The 20,153-nt window shown below is 39.5% G+C and overlaps 2 long non-coding RNA genes across 2 annotated transcripts in view; both read left to right on the plus strand.

The window, feature by feature from the left end:
* Positions 1-15,152, plus strand: part of LOC115345723 — a 31,267-nt gene extending 16,115 nt beyond the window's left edge. Inside the window, exon 4 of the long non-coding RNA XR_003924930.2 lies at positions 15,033-15,152. This is a non-coding gene — a long non-coding RNA (uncharacterized LOC115345723). The remainder of the gene's footprint in view (positions 1-15,032) is intronic.
* Positions 15,153-16,824: 1,672 nt separating this feature from the next.
* The window catches only part of LOC115345712, a 46,637-nt gene continuing 43,308 nt past the window's right edge, over positions 16,825-20,153 (plus strand). Inside the window, exon 1 of the long non-coding RNA XR_003924926.1 lies at positions 16,825-17,438. This is a non-coding gene — a long non-coding RNA (uncharacterized LOC115345712). The remainder of the gene's footprint in view (positions 17,439-20,153) is intronic.

Raw genomic sequence — 20,153 nt, forward strand, 5'->3', positions numbered from 1 at the left:
TCACTGAATGTGCTAAGAAATCACCAGCGCAAACACATTCCAGCTTTGGCAGTATTCAAGTAATGGCTATTACTGCTCCAGGGAGGAAATAATTAAAGCCATTTCTTGACTCTGACAGTTTGATACCGGTGGTTTTCAAATTACCAACATCTGTACAGCAAAATTCAGCTACTGCAGCAATTATTCAGCAGCGCTAACCACAGAGGTGCTAGGACTTTTTTTACTTTCTAGATGTCCCCTAGTTAGATGTGACCTACAATTGAGACCTAAACTACATGCGATGGCAAACTAGGTCTCTTGCATTAGAAATGTAAATGAAACCATATGGAAAGCTTAATATTCTGTGAAAAACCCAGTGGCAAATGCATCAAAGACAGAAAATGAAAGACTGGAAAGACATCTGAATGTGTTTCTTAATTACTAACAATTTCAAGTTTCCAAAGCAATTCAGAAGTAAAATTTATACAATTCATTCAATTCCACAAAAATGATGGCTTTTCATTCCCACATACTGTTATAATTGTTTTGCATAGTAAACACAAAGTAAGTGTGACTGTACAAGCTAAAAACTCAAATCTACGCCCCGTAGCAAGCAACACAGCACTGCAAATTTTCATTGCTGGTGAAAGAAAAAGGTAGCAAAAAAGTCAAATAAGCTATGCATATCTCTAACTCAAATATTTCTTTTAGAACATTAGCTAGAAAAGATAATCGAAATCTGAGAGGATCCGAGGAATGAGAGGCTGTGATATGAAATATTTTTCTGAGAGAATTGGGTTTGGACTGAAAATAAAAATACTGCCTTAATATTCCACTGCTTATGTTGTAACTAAGTGTCTGTCAGGGGTTTACGTTATAATCCACTTTGGTCAAGGATTTACTGATGTATAAAACTTCAGTTTAGTTTATAAATTGGCACTCTGTCTTCAGCTCTGTTTCACTGTTATTTAAGCCTCAGAACCCAATCAAGGCATAGTACAATTGTTGTAAAAATACTCAGTCATTTTAAATTAGAGCTTCAAACTTCAGAAATCTTTTGGGTGGCCAGGTGGGGGGATAAAAATAGCTTGTACACCCATCGTCTGATAACTGAGAGGCTTTAAAATATCGCTGGAATCTCTGATTACTTTGGCTGAATAGTGACGGGAGGACAGACACAAGAAAGAATATGCTGATTTCTGAGATAACGAAGTAATGAATGCCTCATTTGCAAATATTTGATCCGTGTTAGTGCAAAGATAGAAGTACAATCCATTGCAAAATTACCAGCCTGCCTGTTGAGAGTTGCTCTACACGGCAGATCGTCCCAGATCTGCAGCTGGGTGGAACTTGCACTAATCCTGTCTCCAGCTACCTCACTGCCAAGGAAGGAGAAGAAGAATGATTATCATGCATCAACCTCTTCTTGCCGTGTAGTTACCAATGCAGTGGCACGTAAGGGCAGATCCCCAGCTTTAGGAGATTTGTGATTAAGATTTTATACAAACTCTGCAGTGTGGGATAACAGACAATTAAGAAGGAGTTGCTTTGCATGACTATGCAACCTGAACTGAGCCAAAAAATGTTATATGGCTGAATACACAATTTGTTTTCATGTCTTTATTTCCTCTTTTAACATTTCCACATAAATACTGTTTATAATAGGTAATAAATTTGTACTTCAGCTACAAAATAAGCACATAGAGCTTGTTAAATTGTAGAAACTTGTATGTTGTAAGCACAAAGTGTAGAGAGAGGGTGTATAGAAGACAATTTTCTTTCATTTCGTTTGTGCTAGAACCATAGGAAACCAAATAGTAGTAAAGTAAACTTTTAATGCTGCTGATAGATTATAGTCTTTATGGCCCTAATCAGCTAACTAGGCTGTGGCAAAAATCACCAACAGACACTGGACAATTAAACCCTTACTTCCCTTTAGAGAAGAGAGAAACATGCTTGGACTCCTAGGAAATCTGGGCGAGTTACTCAGATCAATTTAGTTTAGATATTGATATGCAAGTGCCAATCAGCCTAATAATGCATTTAATTGATTGTAGACAGTTACATTTTGAAATTGATAAGGAAGAGAGCATCTTATTGTAATGATGCATTATCATAACAATAATAGAGCAATTTTCAGACATGGTGCAGGTTATGGTCAGATTTAACCAGTATCTATCATGCAAGTCCTCCTTCTAAACCTCGGGAAAAAGTAGGTCACTACATTTTTTGTGGTAGTAAAAAATTCAAGTGAAGATAAATTAATTGCAAACTAAGTGGACTGGGAAATATTTGTACAGTTTTGAAAAGGAAGGGAAGCTGCTCTATATGAAGTCAGATGTATATTATATAGAAGCAAATAGCTAAGTGAATATTTCTTTTCACGCTTAGTCTTCATTTGACAGGAATGTGGACAGAGCAAGTCTAGATATTCTGTTCACATCAGTAGTACCTTAAGACACTGTGATGACTTACTGCAGTGAGACCCATATGAATCAATATTGATTGGCCACTTTAAGGCTACTTAATTAAGAGTAATACGATGGCGCAGCTTCCAGCCAAACCCACAGCACCTTGATTTATGAGCGTGTTTGGGGGAAAGGGGTAAGAATAAGGTGTGTAACAGTTATCTTTTTTTGCAATTGATATTTTTCTCATGTAAGGTTACATTAAGAGTTTAAAAAGAGGAAATGAATGGGTGCAATAAATAAACTAGAAAGACTATTTTGTTGTTGGAGAGGACTTTTGGCTTCTTAGCAGGGTACCTAACTGTCTCGTTGTATATCCAGGTCATCCCAGAGCATCCAGCATGAAGCTGTCTAATGTTAATGATAAAAGAAAATCACTTCCCTGCAACTGGGGTTGGAGTGAGCGTAAGTTGCATCACTGTTTTGCAATGTTGGTCTTTTGTTTTGTGTTTCTGCTGAATATATTTAGTTTCACAAACATATCGAATTGTAGCTATTTATTTACAACATCTCCATTTGGGGAAATCCACCAAGCTAATTTGAAGTGTATTTTTTTCTAGGAATCTACATAATTCACTCCTTATTTTTACCTACCTCTTGATGCTTAGGGAGCAGTCATTTATTTTTTTTTATCAGGTTGGTTTAGGCAACAAGTTGTACTATATCTGACAGCCTTGTGTATTGTGTATGTTTGTTTGACCGGAGCCATGTGCAAGTTGCATAGCAGAGAATCCAACCCGCTGTGTCACTAACGAAACCCTGGGGCTTTGCACCTCCATATATTTCTGTTTCTCAATGGCCAGCGAAGAGGAAAAGTAAGGGAAATCTCACAGAATGAATGCCATAAGGAATTGTTTCTCATCTGCTCATATTTACACAAAAATAAATATAGAGACTTATGCCTTTAAAAGTTCAAGCCTTTGAATGGAAGTTTGTGCTTAGCAGGCATAAGTCAAGAAGTCACTTGCAACAGAACTGGGTTTGTTTTTTATCATCACTTGCAATATCCTGAATCTCTGCTAGCTATTCCAAACAGTGTGGTGAGCAAGCAGATGAGATGTCAGATGACAAAGTATCGCTCTCTAAGGGGAAAGTCTTGGATGTAGTTAAGATAAAGGCAAGACGTAGTATAGGAAAGTGTGATTTAGGCAGTGAATTGATTTTTTTTTTTTATACGACATTTCTCGAAAAGCAAGAAACAAACCTTAGAAAAGATTTTTTCTTACATCTGATGTTAGAAGAAACCAAACTTTTTTCATCTCCTTAAAATGATAATTTGTGTCTTCTGAACATTATAAATAAAGCCAGACAACTCCATAGTTTCTGGAGAATTTTACTTATAATCTTTTAACTGAAGTAATGATCTTGGATGAAATCATCCACTCCATTCTGGTTTTTTAATTTTTGTTCAGGTGTATTTTAGTTCTAAAGATTGGCAGGCATCAGTTATCCATATTCAAAAGATTCAATTTTTGAAGGTTTTGAAGCTTAGAAGCTACGGAACTTGCTGCTTAAAGTATTTCGTCTTCGAGTTTTGTCAGGAGTCTGAAAAATTATGCTTTGTTTCTTGAGTCATCTGTAAGGGACATTAAGTTCTCTCAACAAACATGTATTTGTAAAGAGTTCCTGAGAATGAAAAATATTTTATTGAATACAGAGAGTATCCTTCATAAAACTCTTTGAATTGCTTGCTTACTCATTCTTACCCTTCACTTATTTTCTTCATCTTGTTTATGGCATCAGTGTTACAATTCTTTGAGGGACGGTGTCTCTGACCTTACATTTCAGGAAAGACCGTGGTGCAGTTGAGCTTATGAGAAAATTGTTCATGCCCTTGATGTGAAGCTGTATCGTGCCGCTTCTAGAAGAGCGTCAGCGTTCATTTGTCAAAGGCTTCCATTCCCTTTCTTAAGCTCTGCCGCCGGGTTACGTCCGGTCTGTCGCTCCACCAGCTGCAGAGCAAACACAGGAGAGAAAAGCTCTTTCTCATCTCTCTCTGGTCCTGGCCATGGTAAATGCACGATGGTATTAATTCTTTCTCTGGGATTGCTTTAGTGACTATGACAATAGAAATGTGATGTTTATTCATATATATGAAGATAGAGGAAGAACAAATGTGACACAAACATTCAAAGATAAGTTACTCTCTGCCGCTCTGTGTTAGTGCTAGAAGAGCACGTGTTCGTGCTTTAGCAAATGTTTGCACGGAGATTTAACTGGGCAGAAGCCCCCAGACTTTTGTGTGAGCGAAAACATTGCTGTCTTGTGATCTAGCATGTACACAGACAACACTAATAAATTGCAGTACTTACTGGGATGTTTCCCTGTCCTATTAAAAAAGAAAATTATATAAAGTAGTACTTCTCTCCACTGCCATCTAGTGAAGTTATTACACCACGTAAAGACTTTGATACTCAGTTGAGCATTAGAATAGCTAACTACATCTTAGTAGCACACATGACTTTGCGCAGAAAATAAGAGTTCAAATGCAGAGTAGCTGATACTTATCCTTAGGGTAACAGCAAATAGTACAAAATAAATGAGATATAATAAATTTAATAATAGAATTTTAACAACAGTTACAATGATAGAGATAGTCAGAAGGGTTTACACATGTTAATAGAAGAGCAGAAGTGATTGGCACCACCTTGATTCAAAACACAAAGTTTTAAATAAGGCAAGGACCAAATCTCTGCGGGTTGATGGAATGGTTTAAATTCAGGCTTTTTTTGCAGAAAGTACACAGGTTTCCTAGGGATGAAACCAATACGAGTTAAAAATTAAAAATATAACTCTTTGTGGCAAATCTATTCTGTTTTGTGAACCGTCCTAAAAGACTTTAAGCTTCAGATGAAGTTATTGTCTGTTTTTACTGAAGGCTTCCAGAACCTCACAGACAGTTTATTCTCACGTAGCATATCCCTTCACTAAGGTCTGAAATGGATCTCAGAGGTCATTCGGGTATTTCCCTGCCCCAAATCAAGCTCATAATCAAGAAAGTATTACTCCCTTCTTCATTTTCGTATATTTTTCAGAGTGTTGTCATGCAGCCCCTCAGTTTTCTCTAGCTTGAGCAGCTGTAGTTCACTCCATCCTTTCAAATACGTCTCTGATCGTTCCTGCTCCGCCTCTTATTATGTCTCATTTAGCAGTCCGTGTCTTCTACTTCAAGTCCATATCTTCCAAGTCCACAGAGTGATGCTCAGCAGAATGCTCACTGAAGTTCTTTGCCCTAGAACTTGAATGGTGCTTTTTAAAAACAAGCTTTTGAGATTTTTCAATAATCCCCAGGTTGTGTTGGGCAAAACAAACCGTGGGTGTGCTCTGATGGTTTTACTGCTTCCACTGCCAGGATGGGCACCTAACTGGGTTATGCTGTGAGCACATTACACCTCTCTATTTCTGTTCAGCTCAATGAGATTGATTTTGTTTAAAGATCCTCGACTATTTTGTAACATATGAGTAGGTCAACCCATTTTTTCCGGACAGTGGAAATAGTTAAAATAGGACATGCAGCTCTGGAGTTATTGCTCTCTTCACATATCATTTAGTGAGCAAAATCTCTCTTAATACTCTTGTGAAAGTCGTCTTAAAATCAAAAACTGTTCCCAACGCAAGAGACTAAAATTAATTTAAGTTGAAAAAAGACATAATATTAACATGATTTAGAAGAAGGAAAAATCAAGACAAGTGAAAACCAGATCCCTTTGGTGGCCGAAATCTGTATTTCTGTTGCCATAGCTGAGCAGTACTTTTGCACTCTGATGCATTTACCATCCTTCCATTTCAGTTTCACAGGCACGATGGAAAAGCACTAATTCATACAAGGCTAATCTGTACGCTTCTCTGTGTAGCTTTAGTAGCAGCATGGTGGTTTGTTTATCTGTTTTTCAGTTTTGTTCTACCAAGTTTATTTTCCACAAAATCTACTAGGCAACCTTTACTGGCAAACTTTGTGTGTATCCTTCAGCCCTAACTGAATATTATCTTGAAATAGAAACGAGAGATGAGTTTATATTTTAACTTGGGGTTGACTGCTGAAGTCTGTGCTTCCAGACAGGAACTGTATGTGTACAGACTTGCTGTATTTTCTAAAGTTGTGGAAAGGAAGTGAAGCAAACTGGTCATCTGGCAAATAAAAGACAAGTGCAGGGTGGAATAAGTTTCTGGTTATTATTTATTTTGGAGGAAACTCTTTTTTAAAGTCTGCCATTGAATCATGTCCTAAAGTGTAAATTATAGAACAAAATTTCCTAACTTTATTTGTTAAAATATTTGGGAAATTCAGGAGACTGAATTCAGGAGACAAATCTGATGCTTGTAGTTCTGAATGAGCTTGCTATATTCAGTAATTGGAGCTGTATTTAAAGAAAAGAAGAATCCTCTCTTTAGTTTACTGAGGAAAGGCTAAATAGGATTGAGTTGTAGCTGCTACCCCCCTGAGCCAAGCTAAGTGACTAAGAGAAGAGTTGTTTTACCTGTCTCTTGAGACAATGAGTAACTGTCTTCTAAATAATCTTAAATCACACAGTCTGCCCAGGCATATTTACAGTATGCCACGGTAGCCAGACAATGACCACGTTGCTAATTATAAGTAAGCAGGCAGTTTGGTTCATTGGCAACTTTAGTACTGATCTTTTGCTGAATAACATTTAATTTTCAGCCAAATTGCATTTAAGCCTCTTTGCTCAAGGAGTTCCCTTCCTGAGTTAGAAGCAATAACATTTGAACACTTAATTGCATATTGCCATAATACTTACACTTCATTTTTATTGGCAAAATACAGTTCTGAGCAGAAAACTTCCACCAGTGCATTATCTTTATTTAGAGTTTCATCTAGAGTGTTGCAAGTGAATGGCATATAGAGAACCCACAATGTGGTTCTTAAGTAGCCCTACTATCAATAAACAGCTAAGAAAGTACATTATGTACTTAAAGATATCACGCATGTCAGGAGAAAGAAAGAAATTGAATTACTGTGGTATTGCATGGTTCATATTGTATTCTCAACCAAAGTTTTAATTCCTTGTTTTGAAGTTGCCAAGTAAGGTTTTAGTATTAAAAACTTCTCTTTTGTTCTTTCAATGATTGTTTATGTTGGATCTCACGTACTCCAAGCTTTTTTATTTCCCCCCAAACCATCAGAACTTGTAGACATTCCTACAGCTGATAAAGCAATGTAAATTGCCTTTATGTCTCAGGCTAAAAAGCAGCGTGGCAGATTAAATGGCATGCCCCCTTTTGAAAAGTAACAGGAAAGAAAAACTCCATGAGTGCAAAGCAACTTGTTCTTTACTTTGAGTAAGCCACTTGATGGATAGGTAGCTATAGAAGAAGGATGAATACAGGGCATTTTATCGAGATGCAGGGAAGCTCAAGATTGATTACATATCCTAGTTTTGCATCGTGCTGCTCCTACACATACTATTAAGTCCAGACTGGAGAACAAAGGTAAAATACCATAGGATGTGCTGAACATGGCTTTGCACTGACTTCTAATGCTGTATTCTTTTCATTGCGTTATTGTTTTTAATTCCATACTGTAATAATGTTCTGTTGAAAAGGTGAATTGAGCTGATCAGGTATATGAATATTAGGCTATGCAGTTGGGTTTTATAAAGCAATACTGCGGTTTCTCATTCTGCCAGTAAGTTGAATACTGTTCTATTTCCACAGGAAAAAAAGTAATAAAAAATGGGACAGCAACAATAACCTTTAAATAGTTTCCCAGTGAAAAATATATGGAGTTTACTTCTAGCTCCCAGTAACATTTAGTATCTGCAGAAATGGCTTGTTTTCAGTCAAACTTTTCTAATTATGTATCAAACCAGGGTTTTTTTGTTTGGTTGTGTTTTTTTCTTAGAAGTCATCCTGGCTGTTACATCCTTTCTTCCTGCTTTCCAGTAGAGTAGTAATTGTATTCCACTTTGTACATTGGGTCTTCATTACATGTAAAAATGGATGCATATTAAAAAACGTAGGAAGAAGGGAGGAAGATCTAAGTTGCAAACTTTGAAGGTGATCTTGTTGTGTAAGAACAGTGTCAGACCCAAGATCCACCTCGCCCAAAACCCTGTATCCTAAAACCACCACGAGTGAATACTTAGGAAGAGTGTAAGTATACACAAGCAAATAGTGATATTTCACCTGAATTCTTTCCTGGCATCTGTTGCTACATTGGCTTAGGATCTTCTTGAGCCAGAGGTGGTGCAGGCTTGATCCAACTCTTGATGAATTTTTCTCCTGTGGATTTTCTCACTCCCTCTCTGAATCCGAGGAAACTTATGGCATTCTGGTCCTGACTCTGCAACAACCTCTGTACACCTGATTACAGTGGGTTGCAATCTGGGGCAATTGGGGGGTCCTGACCCTTCCGAAGTTGACTGACTTCCCCTGACCAGGACTCCATGCTTGCTTCCACGTGCACAGATTGTATCTGGCGTACAGGCTGTCAGGGAGCCTGGTTCTTCTGAAGGAATGGCATAAAAGTAAAGACTTGTAGGGAAACTTACTTGCAGTCTACCTGTCTTAGAGTCTCTTAGTGGACTTAAAAGTAATGTCATAATGATCACTTCATACTTGTAGAGAAAAGCGGAACTCGTTGGCAATGTATTATTGTGCAAATTTATTTATGGTTTGCATTTTCTTTCCATTTACTGAAAGAGTAAGATGATGAAGTAAAATTTTTTTCAAAAACAAATTAGTGTTTTTTCCAGGAAGAGGGCATAGAGATATTACTAATAAGGGCAGTTTCCTTTGATGTCAGGCCTCACACTGCATAAACTTCATCGACCCATCATTAGTTCTTGTCATCTCTTAGGGTCTTTTGGCTTGGGGCCAAACAATTGATACAGTAGAGAGCTTCCAGCTAAAACAACAGCCTCTGCATCTTTATCTTCCCATCCATCGGATTGTTGGTGGAAGATAGGGCTAATTTGTCACTCTACCTACTTGGAGAAGTTTGATAAATGGCTTAATTAGTCTTTGTCTTTTTTTTTTCAGAAATCATATTTCTTGAGAACTAGAGGTTGGGAAAACAATGGCTAAGGATTGAATTAGAAAAGGAAAATATTTTTTCTTCGGTAAAGATCAGAGGAAACATGACCATTATGCAAGCACGAGGAGAAATGGAAAGAGTACAGTTGGTTGGAAGGAGTTACAAGGGAAAAAAAAAAACCCAAATCACCCTAACACACAAGCATTCTGTGAGCTGTGCAGTTACCCAAAGACTGCAGGCAGACCATATCTCTATAGAAACATCAACTTGTAGAGTGCCATTTTAAATACGCTGCCCCCCAAATTAGAGTGCACTTAAGCCTTTGTGTTTAGACCTCTAAAATAGATAGCAAGACACTATTTTACCTAAAAGAAGAACATCTAAATAAATAATTAACTACCTCTGTTTAATGTTTTTTAAATCTTCCAGCATGTCATCTATACTGAAAAGGAACCAGGCTTTCCAGGAGGCTCCTGAGGTTAGTGCCTATGCCGGTCAAAGCGAGGACTTTGCTTCAAATCTCATTCTTTAGTTTTGGAACAAAAGGGGGCTGGTCCAAGGCCATGTGCAGTTCTTCTTGTGATGGGTCAAGGACTGAGCAAGTCTGGATCATGGTTTTTGAATGTTCCTGCTTAGAACGTGCTAGAGGTAAAAGGATGTTTGCATTTTCCCCTTTTTGTGAGGTCATTTCATGGCTTATGAATCAAAAACCTATGTAGATTAAAATCAGTGGTTTTGATGCTGTTTGAACTTTCAGCCAGAAAAAAAGGAGAGAGAAGCAGAGTAAAGTTCTCTCAACTGTTGTTTCAACTACCAAGTTAGGATAATTATCCCTCCACTTTGCATGCATAATTATGACATGTATGCACATGTATTCACACATGTGGATGTGTCTGTGACACCCGGCAAATCTTAGCAACTTAGATATGTCTGGACTTTGTACTTCTAATCATCTTTTTATGTAACTATTCCATTTGGGTCACCAAGGAAATCTATTCCTCCTTTCTCTGGTCTGACATAAATTAACAAGGCAACAGACAAACTGCATCCTCCTTTTTTTTTTTATAAACTGTCCAGAAATTGGATGTAATTCAGAAATAATTTTCAAACTGTTCAACCTCTAGGGAGAAACTTACTTTAGCAAGGAAAAGACAAATATTTTTCAATTAAAAAGATTTAGAATCCCTTTCTCTGTAGTACACTAATCTGAAATGACACTGAGGGGTAGTAGGCTGGTATTAGTGCTTCCCCAAGCAAATGTCTTATCTTTTGCACTAAATTAACTGTGTCTTTCTCACACATCCTAAAGCTGTCAGTTTGGGCGTTCTGTGTGAGGAAACTTCTGATTTAGTTTCTGAGAAGAAAGGCAAAACAAATGTGTTTAAACAATAATGACCTCTTACGCCCCAGTCTCCACAGCCCCTTCTGAAGTGGATAGCCATTAACATTAAATCATTAACACTCCTGGAAAGGTCACGGGGACGGGTTGTGGGAGTAGCCTCTGTGTGGGTCAAATCCTCGAGGCATTACATGTGTAAAGGCACAGCGGCAAATGCCAGGATAAAGTGACGATGAATCAGGATAACATAGAGGTCTGCGTAAGGGCACCATTAAAGAGAGTTTAGCTGGCCAGCCTTCAGGCAACCAGTACAGTTACGACCAGAAATGATTGCGGGTTACTGATCTCTCCTGACTCCTTGGTGGCTTCTCTGAGATCCAATAATCGCAATGCAAATGCTACGTTGGAGGTGTTCTCCATCTCTGAAAGCCAAGGTCACCAAAACGGGACCTTGGCGACCCAGAGCCAACAAGCGCTGGCATGCTCCGGGCATGGCTTGCGAGGTGGGATGGTGCAGCTCTAGCGCTCATTGCCATTTCAAGAGCAAAACATGGAGTTTGGTACTTTTCCCTGCACCAGTCTGCAATCTATCTATGAAATGTGTAATAAGTCATCAGAAGCCTTGCTTCGGCTACTCTTGCTTGCTCTTCATTGCTGCTTTCACCTGGGACTGGCAGGAGGGCCACACAGACCTCCAGCTCAGCAGATGTTGTTTGCAGAGCCAGTTTTGCAAAAAATGCCTCGTGCCATTCTGCATCACCCTGCTGTTGATGTCAGTTGCAAAGTGCCCTGTGTTAGTGTTTGTAGATAAGAGCTTTAAGTTGGGGCTTGTTTTAACTATGGACATCTTTAATATAATAGGGAAAAATGATGTAAAAAAGCATCTCATGACCATTTGATATTCCTGTCTATAGTTTATTTCTTTGTGCAGTCTTTTTACTATCTTCTGTTAGAAAATCAAGCGGGTACCCTGCAAACGTTTTCCACCTCAGGGAGCGATTTGACACACCCTGACTCACATGAACAGTGCGATGGTCATCGCTGGACCAGCTGTTAGGGGTGAAGCTATTCATGCGCAGCTTTACAGGATCTGGTCCCAAGATAGTAACTGCCCATACCACTAGTGAACTGAAGGTAAATTGTACTTGCAGCTTTAGATCTTCACTAGGAAATCTGATTTATCTAATTGCAGAATCTAAAAGTTCAATAAAGTGGCTACACATTGGGACATGAAAAGTGCATTTACAGGATTATTTTTTTTATTGAAGGGAAAAAACATCAAGCATTTTCTTCTGTATAAAGAAATGTCTTAGACACGAGCTAAAAAAGGAATATGCCAATCCCTGTGTTGTTGGTTTGCTATTTTAAAGTAAGTGATATATGCAATATGTTTTACTATATTTTAAAAAGTAAGAACTGTCAGAAATAAAACTCACGAAGTCTAGAGTAATTCTTTTTGGTTTAGAGTCAGTTGCAGATATTAATATTTGAAATTAATTCAATATGTTTTGAATTGCTCTGCCACTTAGTTTACTTGGAAACTAAAACCATTTGTAACAAAACAGCTAGACTGGTTTTAAGTCAAACCAGTGTATAAGAACATGTAAAACTAATGGTGCACTTCAGACTATTAAAGAAGAAACTTCTGGACTATATAAATGACAATTATTTCAATTTACATGCATTAGAAACCGAATCTAAAACTCTGTACGTACTTTGAAAAGAAAAATAATTCTCCACACTTTAGCCTTATGATTTGCAATCAAAAAAAAAAATTAATTCAATTCAAAGGAAACTCAAGGGTCAGAGGATGAGATTTCTACAGATACTGAGCATCCAGGAGAACTGGCAAGAGTGGATTGGAACTAACTGAAAGTTTTGCAGCCAAGTCTTTTGTAAATCCAGACATATCTACAGTTTTTAGCCTGCCTAAATTTGTTATGATATGGCACAGAAGTAAGCATATTCCATATTAGTAAATCAGTGGTACAGGTTGGAGAGTAGAGCTAATGGAAGCCCTGATCGTGAAGTGGACACACAGACCGGTAGAAAGCTTTAGGCATTTCCAATATCACTGTTTTGCTGCGTTGTAGGACTGGAAATGATCAGTAGCTGGAAGTAGTCTTTCGTGTCTCATGTGAACATGCAGCAGTTAGTCTAATATGACTGTTTTGGGTTTGTGTGGCGGGTTTTTGGTAGCGGGGGAGGGGCTGCAGGGCCGGCTCCTGTGAGAAGCTGCCGGAAGCTTCCCCGGCTCCAAGTCGGACCCGCCGCTGGCCCGGGCCGAGCCCCTCAGCAACGGCGGTAGCGCCTCTGGGAGAACAGATTTAGGAGGGGAAACCTGCAGTGAGTGGGGGGATTGGAATGTGAGAGGAACCCCTGTGCGGATACCGAGGTCAGTGAGGGAGGCGGGGCAGGAGGGGCACCTGAGGAGGGGATGCCCCCGCAGCCTGTGGTGAGGCGGCAGGCTGTCCCCCCCCCAGCCCGTGGAGGGGAGCGGGGGAGCGGAGGCCCCCCAAGATGGCCGTGACTCCATGGGAAAGCCCGCGCTGGAGCAGCCTGTGACTGAAGGACTGCACCCTGTGGAAGGGACCCGCGCTGGAGCAGTTTGTGAGGAACTGCAGCCCGCGGAAAGGACCCACGTTGGAGAAGTTTGTGAAGGGCTGTCTCCCGTGGGAGGGACCCCACGGTGGAGCAGGGGAAGAGTGTGCGGAGTCCTCCTGCCCCTGAGGAGGAAGGAGAGGAAGGAGCGGCAGAGACAAGGTGTGAGGAACTGACCCCAACCCCCATTCCCCGTCCCCCTGCGCCACCGGGGGGAGGAGGTGGAGAGAACCGGGAGTGGAGTTGAGGCGGGAAGGCGGGAGGGCTGGGGGGAAGGTGTTCTAAGGTTTGGTTTTACTTCCCATTATCCTTGTTTTGATTTGATTGGTAGTAAATCAAATTGATTTTGTTTTTTCCCCTAAGTTGAGTCTGCTTTTTACCTGTGACCATAAGTGGGGAGTGATCCCTCCCTGTCCTTGTCTCGACCCACGAGCCTTTCTTTATAATTTCTCCTCATCCCACCGGGGTGAGGGGAGGAGTGAGCGAGCGGCTTTGTGGTGCTTTGTTGCCGGCTAGGCTTAAACCACGACAATGACCATGATACCTAACCCTCACATGGTCAGCGATATTGCAAGGTATTGGTTCATTTAATGATTAGATGATTCTCAAGCATTTAGGGAGATGAATATGGTTTCTTCAAGTTGTCAGGTGTCCTCTTTTTTTTTTTTTTTTTTCCAGTAGCTTACTACATGTAGAATAGGCTCAGTTTTTGGTTTTTTTTTTTTTTTTTTTACAGGTATATTTAATGCTATTTGCAAAATGATTGTAAATCTGTCATCAATTTGCTTGTTTATGTGTATGGTCACATAACTTTAGAAGAACCTGTTACATGTGAGTAGAGATGAATAGCTCATAACCTGTTAAAATTACTGTACAGAAGTCATATCTAGCAGTCTGTCCTAAGACGTGAAATGAAGCATACTTTTATTACTTCACCTTACAGCAAAGATATAGTGAGTTCTATTCAAACCAAATTCTTAATTATTTTATTTAGAGCCTGAGCCAAATCTGTACTCTTAAGTTCTTCATAAAATGCTTCGAAAATAGACTTTTCAGTAAGGATTTTCAAAACGATGCCTTCATTTTTATCCAGTTGAAAAGTTTAGACTGAACAGAGCACAAACAGAAGTAAAGGGCCAGATTTACTGAAGCATAAAAAACTGCACAAATGGATCCCAGGTGGAGCTCAGTCATGAGTAAAGACTTCAGGATTTGGTCATAGTGATGACCTGCAGATTGCTTAGCTATAGAGCGAGTTCACTTCTGGAAAGTGTAGGTAGAACCTATCATAGTAATGACCCTTTCCCCGAAATGAAGAAGATTGCCAACCTTCCACCCTCTCATGGCACAGTAATCTTTGAATAGCAATTTTAGTTATGGGGAGCTCTAGCATTGGGATTTGTCAGGTAAATGGGACTTCTAAGTAAATTTGCATTATTAATGGTTTGATCATTTGAGTGATGGCTATTTTCAAAGGGGAGAAAAATAACATAATTAGGAAAGTGCTTCATTGTCTCTCTAATGAGTTTGATAGTAACAGATCTTCTAGTTCCTCTGGTCTAGTATATGGAGATAATCTCTGCCTGAAGTTTTTAGTCCTTTACATATTACTATGAATTAAATTAACTACATTTTCTTTTCAATACAGATTCCTGGACCTGCTCCTGGACTCACTAAGAAGGTAACAGGGGAAACACAGTGATGACTGGATATAAAACCAGGAGCAAGGACAGAAAGCAGAGGATATGTATGTACTCAGAATGGTTTATATATGTTTGCTTTGATCTTTAAATGTAAACCTAATGCTTATCGCAAGTTAATAATTGCTTACCAGAACCAGATTTGCCTTTCACTGTAGCATCAAACTTGAGGTAATGATAGCAGCATGAAAAATAGCTTCTAAGTTGGCAACATGAAAAATAGCTTCCAAGTTGTTAATGCTTTGGACTCTTTTGGCTTCTCTTTGCCTGTAGAACCAGAAATGAATGCATTATCCTTTCACATTGCTTTGATAAATCTCATTCCCTTTAGGATTAAACATTCCTGAACATTTTTATGCCTCACTGAGCTCTTTTAAACAAACATAAATTAATTCTTTAGCTCAAAGTTTATACTCATGAGACCTAATTCCCCTTGCCCCTAGCATTAGGGGCCCTCTCCGGAAGGAAACGGGAGACCTGGTTACCTGGGATATGGAGAAGGCTGAGGTACTCAACAACTTTTTTGCCTCAGTCTTCACCAGCAACTGCTCCAGCCACACCGCACAAGTCACAGAACACAAAGGCAGGGACTTGGAGAATGAAGAACTGCCCACTGTAGGAGAAGATCAGGTTCAAGACCATCTAAGGAACCTGCAGGTGCACAAGTCCACAGGACCTGATGAGATGTGTCCATGGGTCCCGAGGGAACTGGCAGCTGAAGTGGCTTAGTCACTATCCATCATATTTGAGAAGTTATGGCAGTCCAGGGAAGTTCCCACTGACTGGAAAAGGGGAAACATAACCCCCATTTTTAAAAAGGAAGACCCAGGGAACTACAGGCCCATCAGTCTCACCTTCTGCCTGGCAAGATCATGGAGCGGATCCTCCTGGAAACTGTGCTAAGGCACATGGAAAATAAGGAGGTGATTGGTGACAGCCAACATGGCTTCACTGAGGGCAAATCCTCCCCGATAAATTTGGTGGCCTTTTGCGATGGGGTTACAGCATTGGTAGATAAGGGAAGAGCAACTGACATCATCTACCTGGACTCGTGCAAAGCATCTGACACTGTTCCATATGACATCCTTGTCTCTAAATTGGAGACACATGGATTTGGTGGATAAGGAATTGGCTGGATGGTCGCACTCAGAGTTGTGGTCAACGGCTCAGTGTCCAAGTGGAGACCAGTGACGAGTGGCGTTCCTCAGGGGTCGATATTGTGACTGGCGCTGTTTAACATCTTTGTTGGCAACATGGACAGTGGGATTGAGTGCACTCTCAGCAAGTTTGCCAACGGCACCAAGCTGTGTGGTGTGATTGACATGCTGGAGGGAAGGGATGCCAACCTTGTCTAGTGGAAGGTGTCCCTGCCCATGGCAGGGGGGTTGGAACTAGGTGATCTTTAAGGTCCCTTCCAACCCAAACCATTCTATGAGTCTATGATTATTCTAGTCACGTTCCTTTGCGCAAAGTGACCATAATGTTACTTTTCTGATGTCTTACATACCTGCTTTGTGCACTTAGAGAGGTACAGAGATCATGCATGGCACTGAGCAGTGGGAAGCAAGACTCAGTTTGATTCTGCAGTGTCCTACAGGGGCAAGTTGGATGGTTAGATGTCAAACATCAATTTTAGATGCAAATCCAGGACACTTTTGTGCTTTGTGTGAGTGGAAATGCAGGTTTAACCACTAGGTACTACCTACTCTGTGATTTAGCATATCTCCAGTGAATTCAGGCTAAGCTGAACGCACATATAGACAAGAGTTCATGCCTTAAATACTTATACACAAATATTTGCAAAATTGTTACTGGCACAACATGACTCAGCTCTCTTGAAATAATTGAACCATCTGATTTATACCACTAATTTTCATTCACTGTGCTGTAAACTCCTGGAAGCTGACCCTGTTCAAAAGAATGTGATATAGAAAACAGATTAATTTTTTTTTTTTTTTCCCCTGCAGGGAAGGTACCCCACTGAAAAGAATATCAAACTTAAAACACTGCAAATCTCTATGAGAGTTCTGCAGTTCCACACAGCCAAGTTTTCCTTTGGCTTTATGGACACGCTAGGTACCACTCGACTTTGCTGGTATGTGTATTCATTTATATTCATGCAGACAGTGCTGATCTCATTAGAAATAATAGCATGTGCTGCTGGTCATCCACGCATGCTGCGAGTGGCCGCTACCATACCAGCATGTGGGGGGAATCCTTTGGTCTAACTGGTTTGCTCGCTTGCAGCCTCCACGCAGGGGCTCCAGAGGTGGAGAAGCATACGGCGAGGAGCCGAGGGGGACAACGTCTGCTGCCCACCCTGGCACTGCTCTGCGGGGCAGCTTCTGGACAAGGTACTTGTGGGGAGTTGGAGGGTCCCCTTTGGAGGGGACCCAAAAAAGCTGAGCCCTCCCTGCGTGTCTTCATTGCACACTAACTAGGCCGCCTCTGAGCTGATCCAAGGAGATGACGGGTAGTCAGTGAATTTGGCGTGGGAGAAGGTGGGCAACATGGGCAGAGCTGATCAGGTTTTGAATGGCTCCCCAGTGGTGACCTCTATTTCTAGCTCCTTGGAAGGATATCTTAACCAGCCACAGTCCTTTTGGTTGTCTGGCCCTCAGTCTTGGCAAAACAATTTTCTGAGGTGGCTGAGGTCAAAAAAAGAAGAATTTTGTGAACAGCTCAGGTTTTATATTATGAGAGTTTGCTGTGAGATGACTTATCTGAGGCAATTCTCCATTTTTCCTGTTTGCTTTTCTAACTGCCTACTATATCAAACCTGTATATTTACACAAGGAAAATCTCAACAAACAGTTCATGTACAGTATTCAATATTTGTATAGTAGCTTAGAGGAGGTAAGTAGCTGACAAAGTGCATGAAGGTGATATAGACTTGATAGAAGGTGAATTCTTGTCCCACCAAATCTTTGTGAAGAAATCAGTGCTCAGGAAGAAGGAAGGAATGATCCATCCCAGCTCAGACAGAGCCTGAAGCACCTATATATTAGTTTAATAATTCACCTTTTCATGTTTAATCTTAAGTTATATGTTCTAGTGATGTAGCAGCACTTGAATGAGTGAGATGGCACACCAGATAATATGAAAAAAAAATTCAAGTGAAAAGAAGAAAAACACAATTTGTGCTTCGGATTATGACTATTTTAGAATTAATGGTACTTTTAAAAAGGCTATCTGCTTTTTCCTTCACGTGTGTGGCATGTCATATAAAGGGACTATGAATTCTCTGGTTCAGGAACAAGGCTTTATATATGATATAGTACAATTCTGAAGTACTGAGGTGTAATTGACAAAAACAATCTACAGTGAGATACATCTAATTTGTCTTTTACTTTGCATTTGACCTGGTGTTTGGCTGCTAAACAGTCATCCTGTAATTGGACTTACACAATTACACTCTCATTTCCTTTGGTGACAGGGAAACTGCTAAAGGAAGTCTCTGCCATACTCGGTTTAATTTAGATGATCATCCAAATGCACAGATGTTTATTCAAGTCTCCTCTAGAAAAGGAAGTGGGACTCTCCCAATCACACTGCTGTGATATTTCCAGTGCTCTGGACAGGGCAGGATCTGTGCAAAAATGCTCTCCCTCCCTTGCACTAAACTATTGCTACACTGTTGGTATTAACTCAGCCCCAGTAAGGAGTGAAAAAAATGGGAAAAAGTGTTTTAAAGTAGCCTGCAAAATATATTTTTTTTCTAAGTGGCTTGATTTTGTGTTTAAAATGTAAAGTTTACATGATCTGCTATTCTATTCAAATTGATATATGCATTTCTAACTCGCATGTTGTATTTTTGCATATTATGGATCTAGTTAAATCTAGAAGCAGATAAATGTAATTCCAAAAGAAATTGGAATTGGGTCACAGAGGTGACCCATAATATTAAACTTTAGTGCTTTCATATACTGGCTTCCTATTAGATTTCATGTAGTAAGTTTAGAATTTGCCAGTGCCTTATGCTTATACTTAAGCATTATTCTCTGCCATTGGTGCACTTTTACTAGTTACAAATTCAGTCATATTCCTGTTACATCTATTATCAGCTGAATGCATTACATATTAAAAACTGACCTCCTAAACCTTTCCAGGTAAAAACCAACCAACCAAAACAAACTAATAGCAAGTAAATGTGATTTCAATAGCAGTGGGTTTATAGCAATTTAATTCTGTTGAATTCAGAATTATACTCTTGGTATCATTGTCTTTTTTTAAAAAAGGAGCTTTTTAAGAAAAAAGGAGCTGTAAGGAATTGTTATCATTGCTATGAAGAAATGTTCCACTGCCAGAAAAACTCTCTTTCTCACTAAACAATTCGGGCATCTCTAAAACACTGATTGCTGAACAATTTTTTAAAATTATTTTTAGGAACACAAAGTTACCCCAGAACTTTGGAAAATGTCGGACCACTGTTAGTACTCTGGGAGTTTCTGTACATAAGCAAAGGATTTCTGCTATTCTTCCCAAATATTTATATTTACTTTTAGTGTGTATGTTATCCTTAATTTTTCTATGATATTTGCACAACCCTCTTGAATTTTTTTCAAGATTGTAAAATAGGTAACATTCAAAATTCACTTTTGCATTGTGCGTACAAATGGACTGCAGAGAAGGCACTGTTGTAAATGGAAGAGGCATTTAATCTAATAACTATTCTAATATTTAATCTTAGAGGAGAGATTAATTTAAACAAAATACTAACTGAGTTTTAAAAGTCCAGCAAAAGCAAAACTTACAGTTAAGAACAAACAAGCTGTGAAAGCTCCATATCTAAAATGGTTTAAGTGTCCTTTTAGAAACTTTGGCCTGGTGCCAACATATATCCACCCCCATATTATAACTGTATTTTGGGGAAAAAAAAAAAATATCACCATTTGGGAGCTATATTTCCTCAGGTAACATTGGTAAAGCACATAAAATTCCTCCTGTTTAAGCCAATGTAAGCTTGTGAAATCTGTACACTTCTATGAAGCATTTATAAAAATGTGATGGTGTTGGACTCTGCCTGCAAAGGCCTTTCTGTGGTGAATGCCAGAAGAAGTACCATGTAC

The sequence above is a fragment of the Aquila chrysaetos genome, chromosome 1 (genome assembly GCF_900496995.4).
Source record: "Aquila chrysaetos chrysaetos chromosome 1, bAquChr1.4, whole genome shotgun sequence".
Taxonomy (NCBI): domain Eukaryota; kingdom Metazoa; phylum Chordata; class Aves; order Accipitriformes; family Accipitridae; genus Aquila; species Aquila chrysaetos.